The sequence below is a fragment of the Anser cygnoides genome, chromosome 3 (assembly GCF_040182565.1).
Source record: "Anser cygnoides isolate HZ-2024a breed goose chromosome 3, Taihu_goose_T2T_genome, whole genome shotgun sequence".
In the NCBI taxonomy this organism is placed as follows: domain Eukaryota; kingdom Metazoa; phylum Chordata; class Aves; order Anseriformes; family Anatidae; genus Anser; species Anser cygnoides.
Window position 1 is genome coordinate 37,508,190 of NC_089875.1, and position 11,447 is coordinate 37,519,636.

Sequence of the window (11,447 nt, forward strand, 5' to 3'; positions counted from 1 at the left end):
CAGCTTGAGTATCTATGAGGCATCCATAGTCCACAGAGGCCATACAGTGCTATGCTCAAGCAATTAGTCCTTAAAGATTTAATTGAGAGGGGAAGGTAAGGCTTCTCTCTTGGGTCCTGTCCCTGTACCCCAGTCTCCCCTCCCCACCCTTTTTTGTGTTTATAATTCTTTGACCGGGGGTTGAATTGTTTCATGTTCTTCAAACATCATCTCATCTTAGGAGTTCTTGAATTTTCTTCCTGCCAAAGTAGTGGTGTGGATGTCTGAGCTATTATCATTCCCAAAACGTCCTTTCCTTGTAATAAGAAATGCTAAATAGAATGGCAGTACTGGCTCATTATCTAAATGGAGATTTCATTCCCTGATACTTGACCTGCTGTCAAGCAACCTCCTGTTACATTCAGCTTTTCTGGGTAGCAGAGGGGAATTTCAGAATTCAGTTTAGGTTATCTTTGAAAGCTGTGGGAATTGCTGCATACACCATCTTCACCTGAAAGCATACCCAACATTCTGGTTTTCTTCTGTTTAAAAAAACAAACAAACAAACAAAAAAATCCTTTCAAGAGCCTTTGTTACAAAGAGGCCCTGCTTACACCACTTCTGTCTTCCCTATCGCAGTTGGCCACCGTTTTAATAACAAGAGGTAAACACGGCTTACAGAATGAACTACTCGGCAGATCTTCAGAATCTATCACGAATGCCAAACTTCCTTGCATGTTCTTTCTTTTACTTGCCTTATTGCTCGGTCTTGTTCTTGAAAATTCCCAGCAGCAGACAGGAAAAACAACTTTCAGATTGTTTTTGACAGAGCAGCCGGAAGGCTGTGCAAGTAAAACTGAGTTGGTAGCCAGTCTTTATTAATACTCGTCTGACTGTGCCTTATTAACAATGATTTGGTGATAAAAATTATTATTTTTTTTTAATCTTTGGTGGATACAAGTTTAATTAGGACTCAGATTTCTTTCACTCTTAATGCTGAATGCTTAACTTTGTTACTGAAGCACACAGTTAATTGGAAGAGTTAAATGTATGCTTTCTCCCTAAGGTAAACATAGTAATAGCTTCTGAATACAAATATCTAAGGTGCATCTTAGTTCTCTAAGAGCCTGTTAATAGGAACAAAACATAACTGGAAGAGCTTCAAGGAAAACGGTCAGCCATTTCGCTCAGTGCAATGTTATGAAATACCTTACAGTGAAAGCACTTCACATGTAAACTGTTATGTATTTCAAAATAAAGTTTCTAATTAAAATGGGAATTTCTGTGCCTACTAATAATACCAGCAATGACAGTTCAGAAGCCCACTCGAGAAAGTTGAAGTGTTGTGATACCTGCTCAAACTTTAGGATTTTTTTTTTGGTAAAAACTCTGAAAGCAGAATATATCTGGTTTCAGAGAACTCAGTTTTGGGGATCTTGACTCTGGTGGGGTTGGAGGGAGTTGACTTCAGCATTCAGTTTCCGGGTGTCTCAGTTTAAAATGTCAGAAGGAGAAACAAGAATAACGAGCTCCTGAAAAGATCTTCACTGAAGACTCCAGTTTCCACTATTGTCTTTACTACACATTTTGTTTTCACTCAAATCCACATTTGAATGTAGCTTTTTGGAATGAACAGTATCTGCTTTACACAACAGTGAATCTTTGCAGTTCTGTTCACTTCTGTGGAGGCTTTTTCTGTGCATTGGATTACTGGGAATTGACCCTGCTGGTGGTGTGATGAATCCATCCAGGAGAGTAATTGTTTTCAAATTCTGGCATTTTAGAAAAATGTTCAATATGTGAAGATGTTGATCAAAATATGTTTTTTTTTTTTTTTTCCCTGTTCTCATGTTTTTACAAAAGGGCTTCCTGGAGTGTTTTTTTTTTTTAATTTTGTCTGTATAAAAGGTGTTTTTAAAACAATTCTTCAGCTTCCCTGGCCTAGGTTTTAGCTCAGCAGAAGCGTGAGGGAAGTGTCAGCATGGGCACAATGGGCAGCAAAGGCATCAGGGACTCATTTGTTTGATGTTTGCACATGCAGCCCCACAGTACTTCAGCACTTTGTTTCAGTGGTTGGTGCTGGATTGGTTGTCTTCCCCTGTTTCTCCCCCCCCCCCCCCCCCTCCATTTAATGGATTTGTTCCCTCCCATTATTCTCTAAAAAAAAAAAAAAAAAATCCTCCCCTGCGTGAAGGGAAGCTGTGCTTTCCAATGACATCACATTATTATTTGCAGTTGTTAGTTTCTCGGGTTGAATTCAGTGTGCTAACTAGCATCTGATCTCTCAAAAAATTGTCCAAAGTAGTGTGTTCATGGTGAAATAGCTGAAGTTGCTTGTCTAGTGACCTCTTGCCTTCCTACCTCTGTGAGAAACTTTCTGAAGTTGAGACTGAATCTAGCCTATGAGAGGATCTCTGTTGTGATGAAAAACTGAATTTAGGGATCCAGTTCAGTGCACCTCAAAGATGTGAGATGTTTTGGGTTTGGGCGTGCAGTGCAGCCAGGTAGTCTAATCAATAGATGATTGCAAAACCCTGTGGCTTGGAATTGGTCAGTAGTGATGAGCTGGCTGTAGACTTTTTGTACTGCAAAATGTAATGCAAAATCTATTACCTCTATTCTAACTCCTTAGAACTTTTTTCTTTCAAGGTTGTGGGGTTTTGGTGTCTCTTTTTTTTTTTTCCCTAATTTGATTTTATCCAATTCTGGAAACAACTTGTCTGTGCATACTGCAGACAACTTCCAGATGCCTGGTGTCATTTGGGGTTATCTTATTCCAGCATAAGCTGTGAATTTAGCATTTGCTTCTTCCTGTGATTTCTGGGTGCCTGTTCAGTCTGAGTGCTCCCTGATGCAAGGTTTGAGATCCCTCTCCTGTTAGTTCCACCTCCAGGAATGAAAATGATATGGTGGTGATATTGCTAAATTTAGATGCAATTATCAGCTAGCTTGCTTGCTTTTTTTTAGAGACTTTGATCTTTCTGAGGAGAGCAGAGAAAGATGAGAATAGGCTTTGGTGGGAAGAAAATGGTTGCAGTTTGTCTTTAATATCAGCTGGTTTACTGTCCTGTGCAGCAGCAGGCATGCTGCAATACTGCCCACCCTGCTGCCCTGGTGGGCAGTCTGTCACTGCTGCTTCAGAGAGGAGAAGAAGCATTGGATTCAACAAATTGAAGCTCGAAGGTGAGAATCCTACACCGATACCTTCAAATTACAGGTAAGTAAAGGTGCCTGGGCCTTTGTGCAAAGGTGACTGTTGGACATTACCCCGCAACACCCAAGTTTCTAAGTTGATGGTGGCTGTGTATGGTAGATCTAAGAGATGAAAATGACCATTTCAGCCGTTGCCATTGGTGGTAAATATATATTCCCAACAAACAATTCCATATACACTTTTCAAAGCTTGTGAAAGCAAAATTACATAATTACTCTTTTCAAACAAATTAAAATCCCTATCTCACTTCCCGTATTTAAATCCCACTGCAAAAAAAAAATGACCCAGGGCCACAAATCTGTGAGCAAAGGCAGCAGTGCAACTTCAGACTTCACTGGTACAGTATCTGCTCTGCATATGGCAAAGACCTAAATGAAAAGAGAAATATAACAGTGTTAATATTAAAATAGGAACTCTCCCACCCTTAACTTCTCAGATTTTCTCTGTGGCAAATTGTAAAGCAATGACAAAACAGTGCTCTTGCATCAAGTCTCTGCTTGGGTAAAAAGTTCAGATTGCATTTTTTTTTTTTTTTTCTGCTGATCTCTGGGGCACATCCCTGGGGACAGGCCCTGGGATGTGTTGGCTGATGCTCAACTGCTGACTCAATTACTTTCCATTTATCTCCAGAAATTGTTACAAAGGTTTGGATGGTAAGCCTCTAAGCTCAGCTGGGGTGAATTGATGTTGAGTTCCTGTGTCTTTTTTAATGCTACATTTTTTATTTATTTATTTATTTTCCCTTCATGATCACAATTGAAGGAGACAATCCTGTCAGTAAGATGTCTGCTGTAAATGGATGGCTGGGAAATGCCAGCTGGTGTCATGATACATTCAGGGAGAAATGATGCTTTCTGCACTGGGAAAAATGCTCTCAGTTTGAGGGCTGAGAGCTGACAGTACTGCTTTCACCCAGTTCTGGAATAAATGATCTTGGTTATTGCATATGAGCACCTAGCGCTGGTAGTGTTTAGCATTTGTCCATCAGGAAAGTTACTGTGGAGGCAGAGCAACACAATGCACCACCTGCGTGTCTCATGCATTTCCAAGCCAATCCACTGTCCAAAACGCCGAGGTTGTGTGGAAAAATAATTCCAGTAAAGTGGATAACACGGATTGCAGCAGACACAAACGTACTTTATGGAAAATTAAAGGGTATTTTTGAAAGGGTGTTTTTGTGTTCACTTAAAGAATGTGTGTATGTATACATGTAAATCAAAAAGATATGTAAGTGGAATTTTGCTGGGGGTGGGCATGACTCCAACCATGCTCGCCTACTGCGAAGGGCCTGCACAAGGCTGGGGTGGAGGCCATTCCCCCAGGCCTGCAGCGGGAGCTGCCCAGGAGCATGGGAAGTGGGTGGGTGATCCACTGGCCTGGCCCAGGCCTTCTCTGCAAAGTGAAGGTGTCAGCAAGTCTTTCAAAAACCTGCCTTTGCGTGCAGTATAGCTGTGTGACCTTCAGCAGGAGTCTTAACCAAAGCCTGTTCTGCAGGCAGTGTCTTGTTAGAGGCCTATGGGGTCTGTTAAAGGCCTATGGGGCCCAGGGCTGTGTTCCCAACACCGCACAGCCCTTGGGCAGAAGAACATGGGTGGTTGGTGCTGCCATGGCCTCTCCTGGCCGCCACCACCCCTCTGGCCTGTGGGCTGCCTGCCTCTGTGCCTCCAGGAGGGTTGTGCCTGGGGCAGTGCCCTGTGCCTTTCGTGGCTCAGTGTATGGAAATGCTCGTGCTGCCATTCCTGCCTCTGAGGAATGTTATAGTAATTTGCAGTTCCAGGTGCATGCAAGAAATTGCCCCACCATCACCTTGCAGAGACCCAGCTGGAAGGAAGCAGTCCCTTTTGACCAGCAGAATAACATCCTTGCTTCTGCTATTTGTTTAATGCAGGAGTGTGGGAGAAAGCTCAGAAAATAATAGCGCTTGGCCTACGCTTGAGCACTTCAGTTATCTAACTGATGCTGACCACAAAGGGAAGGTTGGGTGCCCAGTACCTTTCTTAGAAGACAGTTAACAAATATTAAATTACGTTAAATTTTACTTGGGGGAGGGGAGGCCTGGTTAACACTAGGTGTCAGTGTCGGGCTTCCGTGTGTCTGGGGAAGAGTAGAGGCTTTTAGTGGAGAAATGTGTAACGTATGTCCTGACAGAAGTTTGCAGTATTTTTTGTCCTTGCTAGTCAATAGCAGTTTATTATTTGTAAAATATCAGTGTTTCATTTTCTAGTTTGTCCTGAACTTTCTGGCTACGTCTAAAAGCCCATCTTTAAGCTGTCCTTTTACAATACTGTATTAAAAAAAAAAAAAGAGGGAATAAAATGCCCTTTGAGATCTTTACCTACTGAGTTACCTCTGTCCCAAACCACAGTAAACATATGGCAACAGCATCAATTACATACAACCATTTTAATTGACAAAGCTCATAACCAATCGTTCACAGTGTAGTGATGGTGCACCTTTGGCTGGGTGTCGGCCATGGCCCCTCGTGTGTTTAGCGAGTCACGCACAACTGCTTTGGTTTGTCCGGTATTTCAGCAAGACTGTTCTTCAGTTAGGGGCTAGGTGGGAGTTTGCTAAAGGTTAGAGCTACCCTCACCCTATGAGTTTTCTGAGGAAACACAAAGGCTTCCTGTGAGCTCCAGTGCAAGAGGCATTATGCGTAGGTTGTTAAGGCTGCCATCTTGTCACCACGAGAGTCGGTGGCAAAGATCTGATGGGTTTCAGCGGTCTGAGCCCAAGTCCTAAACTGTGCCAGTCGCATATCGTGAAATCCTCGTGACGGCCTGGCTGCTAGCGGGTGGTGCAGGCAGGGCCTGTGAGCGCATTTAGTTCTGCACGGGTGCTGACTTCTACAGCGCTTGGGAAAATACCTCTGAGTCCAACCAAGCTCCCATCGATGTCGACACGAGATGGACTAAGCCCTGTGTTCCTTGTAGGGCCATAGGGAGCCAGATGGCAGGCGCTGCCTGTGGGGCGGGGGGGTGCTGCTGACAGCTCCCGCAGCTGCACAGAGCTGGGGATGAGGAAGAGGTGCTCTGATTGCGTCTGGAGACAAATGTCCATGCCATCTGACCCCAGGCAGGAGTTTCATTTATCCCATCTGCCAGTAGATTTTACAAGATTATTTTTTGTTGCTGTTTTTGTTTTTTAATCACATTGCTAGGTTCCATTTTCTTGATGGATAAGCTTTGAGCTTTTCCATTACTAGAGGTTCTTTTAGCTGCTGAACTCCCCTTATCTGAGAGAGAAATCTCAGGCTAGATCCAGCTCATTTTATAACCAAGCAGTGCTCCAAAATGAAGTCAGAAGGTGAGGGACTAAAAACTAGGCCTGGAAGAGAAGAAAGACCGTGTCGGTGTTTTTTCCAGCTGACTTCAGCTGGAGCAGCGTTGGGTCAGTGAAGACATTTCGAAATCCTTGTTCTTCCCTTTCCATGGCTGAGTTGCTCTTTTTGCTGGCGAGCAGCGGCTCCCCCCGCCCCAGTGCCTTGTGCCCTCCCTGGCCCTTTCCAGACACACACGGCTGCAGCCTGACCTCTGGCGCAGCCCTGCCTTCAGCAGGAGGGAGTCTCGGGCCCTGCTGGTGCTACCAGACGGCTGCATCTCTGTAGGAGCAGAGGTGACGTGGGGCAATAGCCAGCCTGGCGGAGGTCTCCAGCAGCTCAATATGCTGAGAAAAGCAAAATCTGGGGCAAAGCCCAGATTGGTCAGGGTGAGAGAGAGCAGCTGGGTCACCGTGTCCTGGCAGCGGGGCTGTACGCTTGGCCATCTGAGGCCTTGTCGCACCAAGCCTGGCAGATTTCCATCAAGGGAAATTCTGCTGTGTCTTTGGGCAACGTATCCCAACCTTTGGTTGGTGTCATGGTGGAGAACTTTTTCTTCTGTCCAGAGACAAAATTTGGCCTGATGCAACCTCACCCATCCCACTACGGTGCATTGCTGTGAAGCAAGTGCCATCGTCATCTCCACCAATACGTTCCAAATAGTGAAAGACTGGCCTGACCCTGCTTCCTTCAGCCTTCCTTCACATGACAAGGTCTCCAATCCCATAACCATCTTGGTGTGGCCCAGTTTTTTAGCATCCCTCTTGAATGTGGGGGATAAAAAGGGGACACAGGGCCCAGGTGAGACGAAGAATAACTGCAGCCCTTCATCTGCTGGCTGCACTACTGCTGGTACAGCACAGCTGGGTAGTTATGTAGTCACTGCTGTGGGGTATTTTTCACCAAGGGATTTCGCAATGCTTTGTAAGGATGGTTTAGGAACAGCTCTCAGTCCCTGCCCTCCTGGGATTTTTCAAAAGAGGTTGAAGCTTCTTCAGCTCTCCCATCAGATCAGAAGGATTAAGTCTATTGTTTTAACTGCCCTTTTCCTTTTGGCCTAACAGACAAATACATCACCTCCTGCAGCGTGTGACTCTAAAAAGAAATTTACAGGGGAGAAAGGACCCCCTCGGATATGGGGGGGATGTGCATTGATTTAATAGATAAATGAAGTGTAATGAAACCTTCGGGTTTCTCTTGCACATACGGTTCACAGAAGGGATTAAAGTTCTTCTAAACTGTTATATAAATGAAACACAATGTTTTTCCTAGTGATTTCCCTGAGCAACATAACATAGACACAAAACTGAGCCTAATCTTGATTTTATCAAAAAGCAGGTTCCAGCTGGGCGTCTGCTCCCCCAGATCCCTGTTGGTGGGGGTGCACGGTCTGGAGGAGAGCACACTGGCCGCCTTGCCCACTTCTGTGCTTGATCAAACACCAAGCGTTCACCCAAGCAGGGATACATGCCTCAGTTTCCTCATTAAAAACAGGAGCAGTGGTACTCGACTTCCCTTAGATAGCAGCAACAGAGAAACATCAGTGACCTCCACCGCAGCCACCGTGGTATTTATTTTTTTTTTGCATGCAGGCATTTGGAGAGATGGCAGTGTCACATAGTGTGACAGGCAGGACATCCTCCATGCCACCTCTGGTTCAGAGTGCGCACACTTGAATTACCCTTGGCAGATGTTTCTCTCATGTCCACAGAAAGCCTCTGGCACGGTGATTTGCAGTCCCTGGCATGGTCCTGTCGGGGCTTTTCTGCCCTTCCTGGGAGGGAATTGAGTTGGGATCTCCATTCTGCAACTTAATCCCATGTATTGTGTTCCTGCCCCAGCAGGCTTGTTCAAGACACTTACCTCCTTTGCACTGACTCTTTTTTAACAGAAAACCCTTTATTGCACATCTACTCAGTTTTCTCTTCCTTCCAGGAGCAGCCCTACTTCTTTCCCTCCTTTCCTGCTCCATGACTTGTTGCACTTGCTGCTTTCCTCCAGGCTATCAACGCTTCCCTGAAGCGCAGCATCCCAAGTGACGCGGTATTTATTTCTGCTGAGGTCAGACTGGTGCGAAAGGGGGGAGCATCACCTCATGGTCTCGCACGTCTCACCACTGCGTGGTGCCACCCCGTGTGACGCTCGCCCTCCCCACAGCGTCGAGGTGCTGTGACACACGCTAACACCTACATTCAGCAGAAAAGCTGTGCAGCCAGGTGTTGCCTTGTCAAGTGTCTGTTCGTCCAGAAGCCCTTGTCAGGCTTGCACTTTCTCCTGTCCTTATCAAACCACCTTCTGTTTTTAGATAGTTTCACCAGTTTAGCAAGGTCGTTTCGAATGCCTCAGCTGTCTCCTGTGTACTGGTAGTCCTTCCGCCCTAGTCATCACCTGCAAAATTAATAATTGCACTCCAGTGTCGACTCTCAGTGTCGAAAGCATTAATGAAGACAGCGTATAGTAACATGGGCTGGCTTCAAGGAGATCCATGCTTGATGCACCCTTCCAGTCTGACCACAGATTTCCTGGCTATTTGGACTAGCTTTCTGACTAGCTCTGAATGTACCTTACAGCAGTGTCCCGTTGGTTCAGTCACTTCCCCTTGCAAGCACGCCACGTGAGGAAATACCCGAGCTTTCCTGCAGTCAGAGCACGTCTGTTGCTCATGTCGAATGACAGCTTCCACTTTTATCCTCTGGCAGGAGGAACCTGAAATGGGTTTCGTTTTGTTCCTCATTAATCTGTGTTTGCCATCACTCATCAGCTTGGCATCCTTCTTGTCATCAGGTTTGTTCTTTCAGTGTTTTTTTCTGGGCGCTGAAGCTAAGCCAACTGATCTCTGGTTGTCTTGCTCATCTGTCCTCCCTTCATAAAGCAAGGCACTACATCTGCCCCGGTCAGTGCTGCACGACCTTAGTTGCCCTTCCCAAATTCTCAGGTAACCTCAGCCTGCTCTGAGCTAGCCTCTGTCAGTGGTGGAAATACCGACGGTGAATTGTGCTAGGCACAACCAGTTTGAAAACTTTTGGTTTATCTAGATGGCCGCTTAAGATAAATTGAGATAACTTCCTCCTCTTTCTAGCACCCTGAAATCTTTTGGTGGCAGTCCTGTCACCTGTCTGACCACACCTGACTCTTCCAGTGGAAACAGAAAATAATCTATTAAGCACTGTCCTTGTTGGCATCGACAGATTTAAGTGACAGAAGCAGGGGAAGGCGAAGGGCTCCCTGGTCCAGCGAGCCCCATCTCCAGTGGCTGTCAGGTACAACTCCAGTCCAGAAACTGCATGACTCTCTGTGCCTCGTGCCCCAGCGAGCTCCTGCTGTGAGGCTCCCAGCCTGTGCTGCCGGTACCCAAAGGGCAGGCTGAGCCTTTGGAGAGCTGGGAGCTTGCATTTTTTTATTTCTGTGCTATTGAGGGTTGCGTGTGTGCTGATGGCTCTGGGGGGAGCCTGCAGGTAAGGGCTGCACCCATCAGCTGAGCAGTGCCATTGCTGACCATATACAGGGCCATCTTCTGAAGTCAAAGGGGAAGGCACATTATGCAGGGCTTAACCCTTTCCTGCAACAATCCCTGATTTCCTTGTCACTTGCCCATGGGCGCATGCCAGCTGCGCTGTCTCTCACTCTCCAGATTTTTCTGCAGCATTTGCAGCGTCATCCCAGACGAGCGGCCCTCAGAAATGTCCCCGAGCGGTAAAAATGGGTTAATCATGCAACCACCCCTTGTTTCAAGCTCAGCAAAGCATTATACAAGCAGTCATAAATGCTGATCTTTGAAAACAAGAGTAGTTTCACATGCAATTGTTTAGTTCAGCCCATGTACAAAGCAAAAATTTTCTTGGAATTCTACAGAATTGTTGTTTCTTTTTAATACTAAGTGGTCCTTTAATGACTGCTAATCTCTGACAGATGACTCTGTCCATCTGGCACTACTGAAGAGTGCAAGAGTCTAATTTATGTGGAAAACTTATTTAAAATTCTATATTAATTAGAAACAACTAAAACAACTAATCTTTTCAGCCTGGGAGTGCACGATGGTGCCAGAGCACCACCAATAAATTCCTCTGCCAAGAAGTGGGAGAGAGTGTGCAGACAGAGCTGACAGCCTGAGCCATTTTCCTCCATCCATAGTTGTGAAATATTTCTATGGGAAACAAAAAAAAAAAAGGGGGAAAAAAGAAAAAAAAATGAACAAAGCACAGAATCCCTCGCGGGCAGATGGCAGGGGCTGGGCTTGTGCTGGCAGAGGGCGTCAGCCTCGGTGGCGGGCAGGAGGCCGGGTGTCCCTGGCGGGAGGGCTCCCGGCACAACACCTGAAGGGTCAGCGGGGACCACCCTCACTGATACCCCCCAGGGATGCAGTTTTGTGTTCATCCAGCCTGCTGTAAGGGGCTGAAGCTCTTGCCAGCCCCCCAGCAGCTTGGGGTGCCAAGGGCATCACCTGGGGCAGCAGTGGGGGAAGCTGAGCTGGGCACCAGCACGAGGATCCCAGTCCCACGGTGGCCTGTGGGATGATGTGATGAATCCCCTCGGATTTTGGGGTACTTGGCTGGGCTGCTGCATCGCTTTGGGGACCTGAAATCTCGTTTGGATGTGATCTCATGCCTAGAAAATTAAGGACAGCTCTAAGCAACTCCTTGTCTATGACAAAATAAATGTTTATCTGTTATTTTTTCCTCTTTCGGCATGATAAAACACTCATCCTGAAAAGGAATATGGTTTTTAAGTTTGTACTGGAATAAGAAAACATTGTTCCATGTCAGTTCAGAAAAAGCTTTTTTTGTCTGCAGCGGGCCAGACTGTCTTATCTGGAACCACAAAGGGGATGAAGATTGAGCACTGTTTCATGCTGAAGTAAAAATATTATTTTGTCCTGAAGATCAGAACAGACTATTCGGTATTCCTGCAGCATGCGGATCTATATTTGGAGTGACA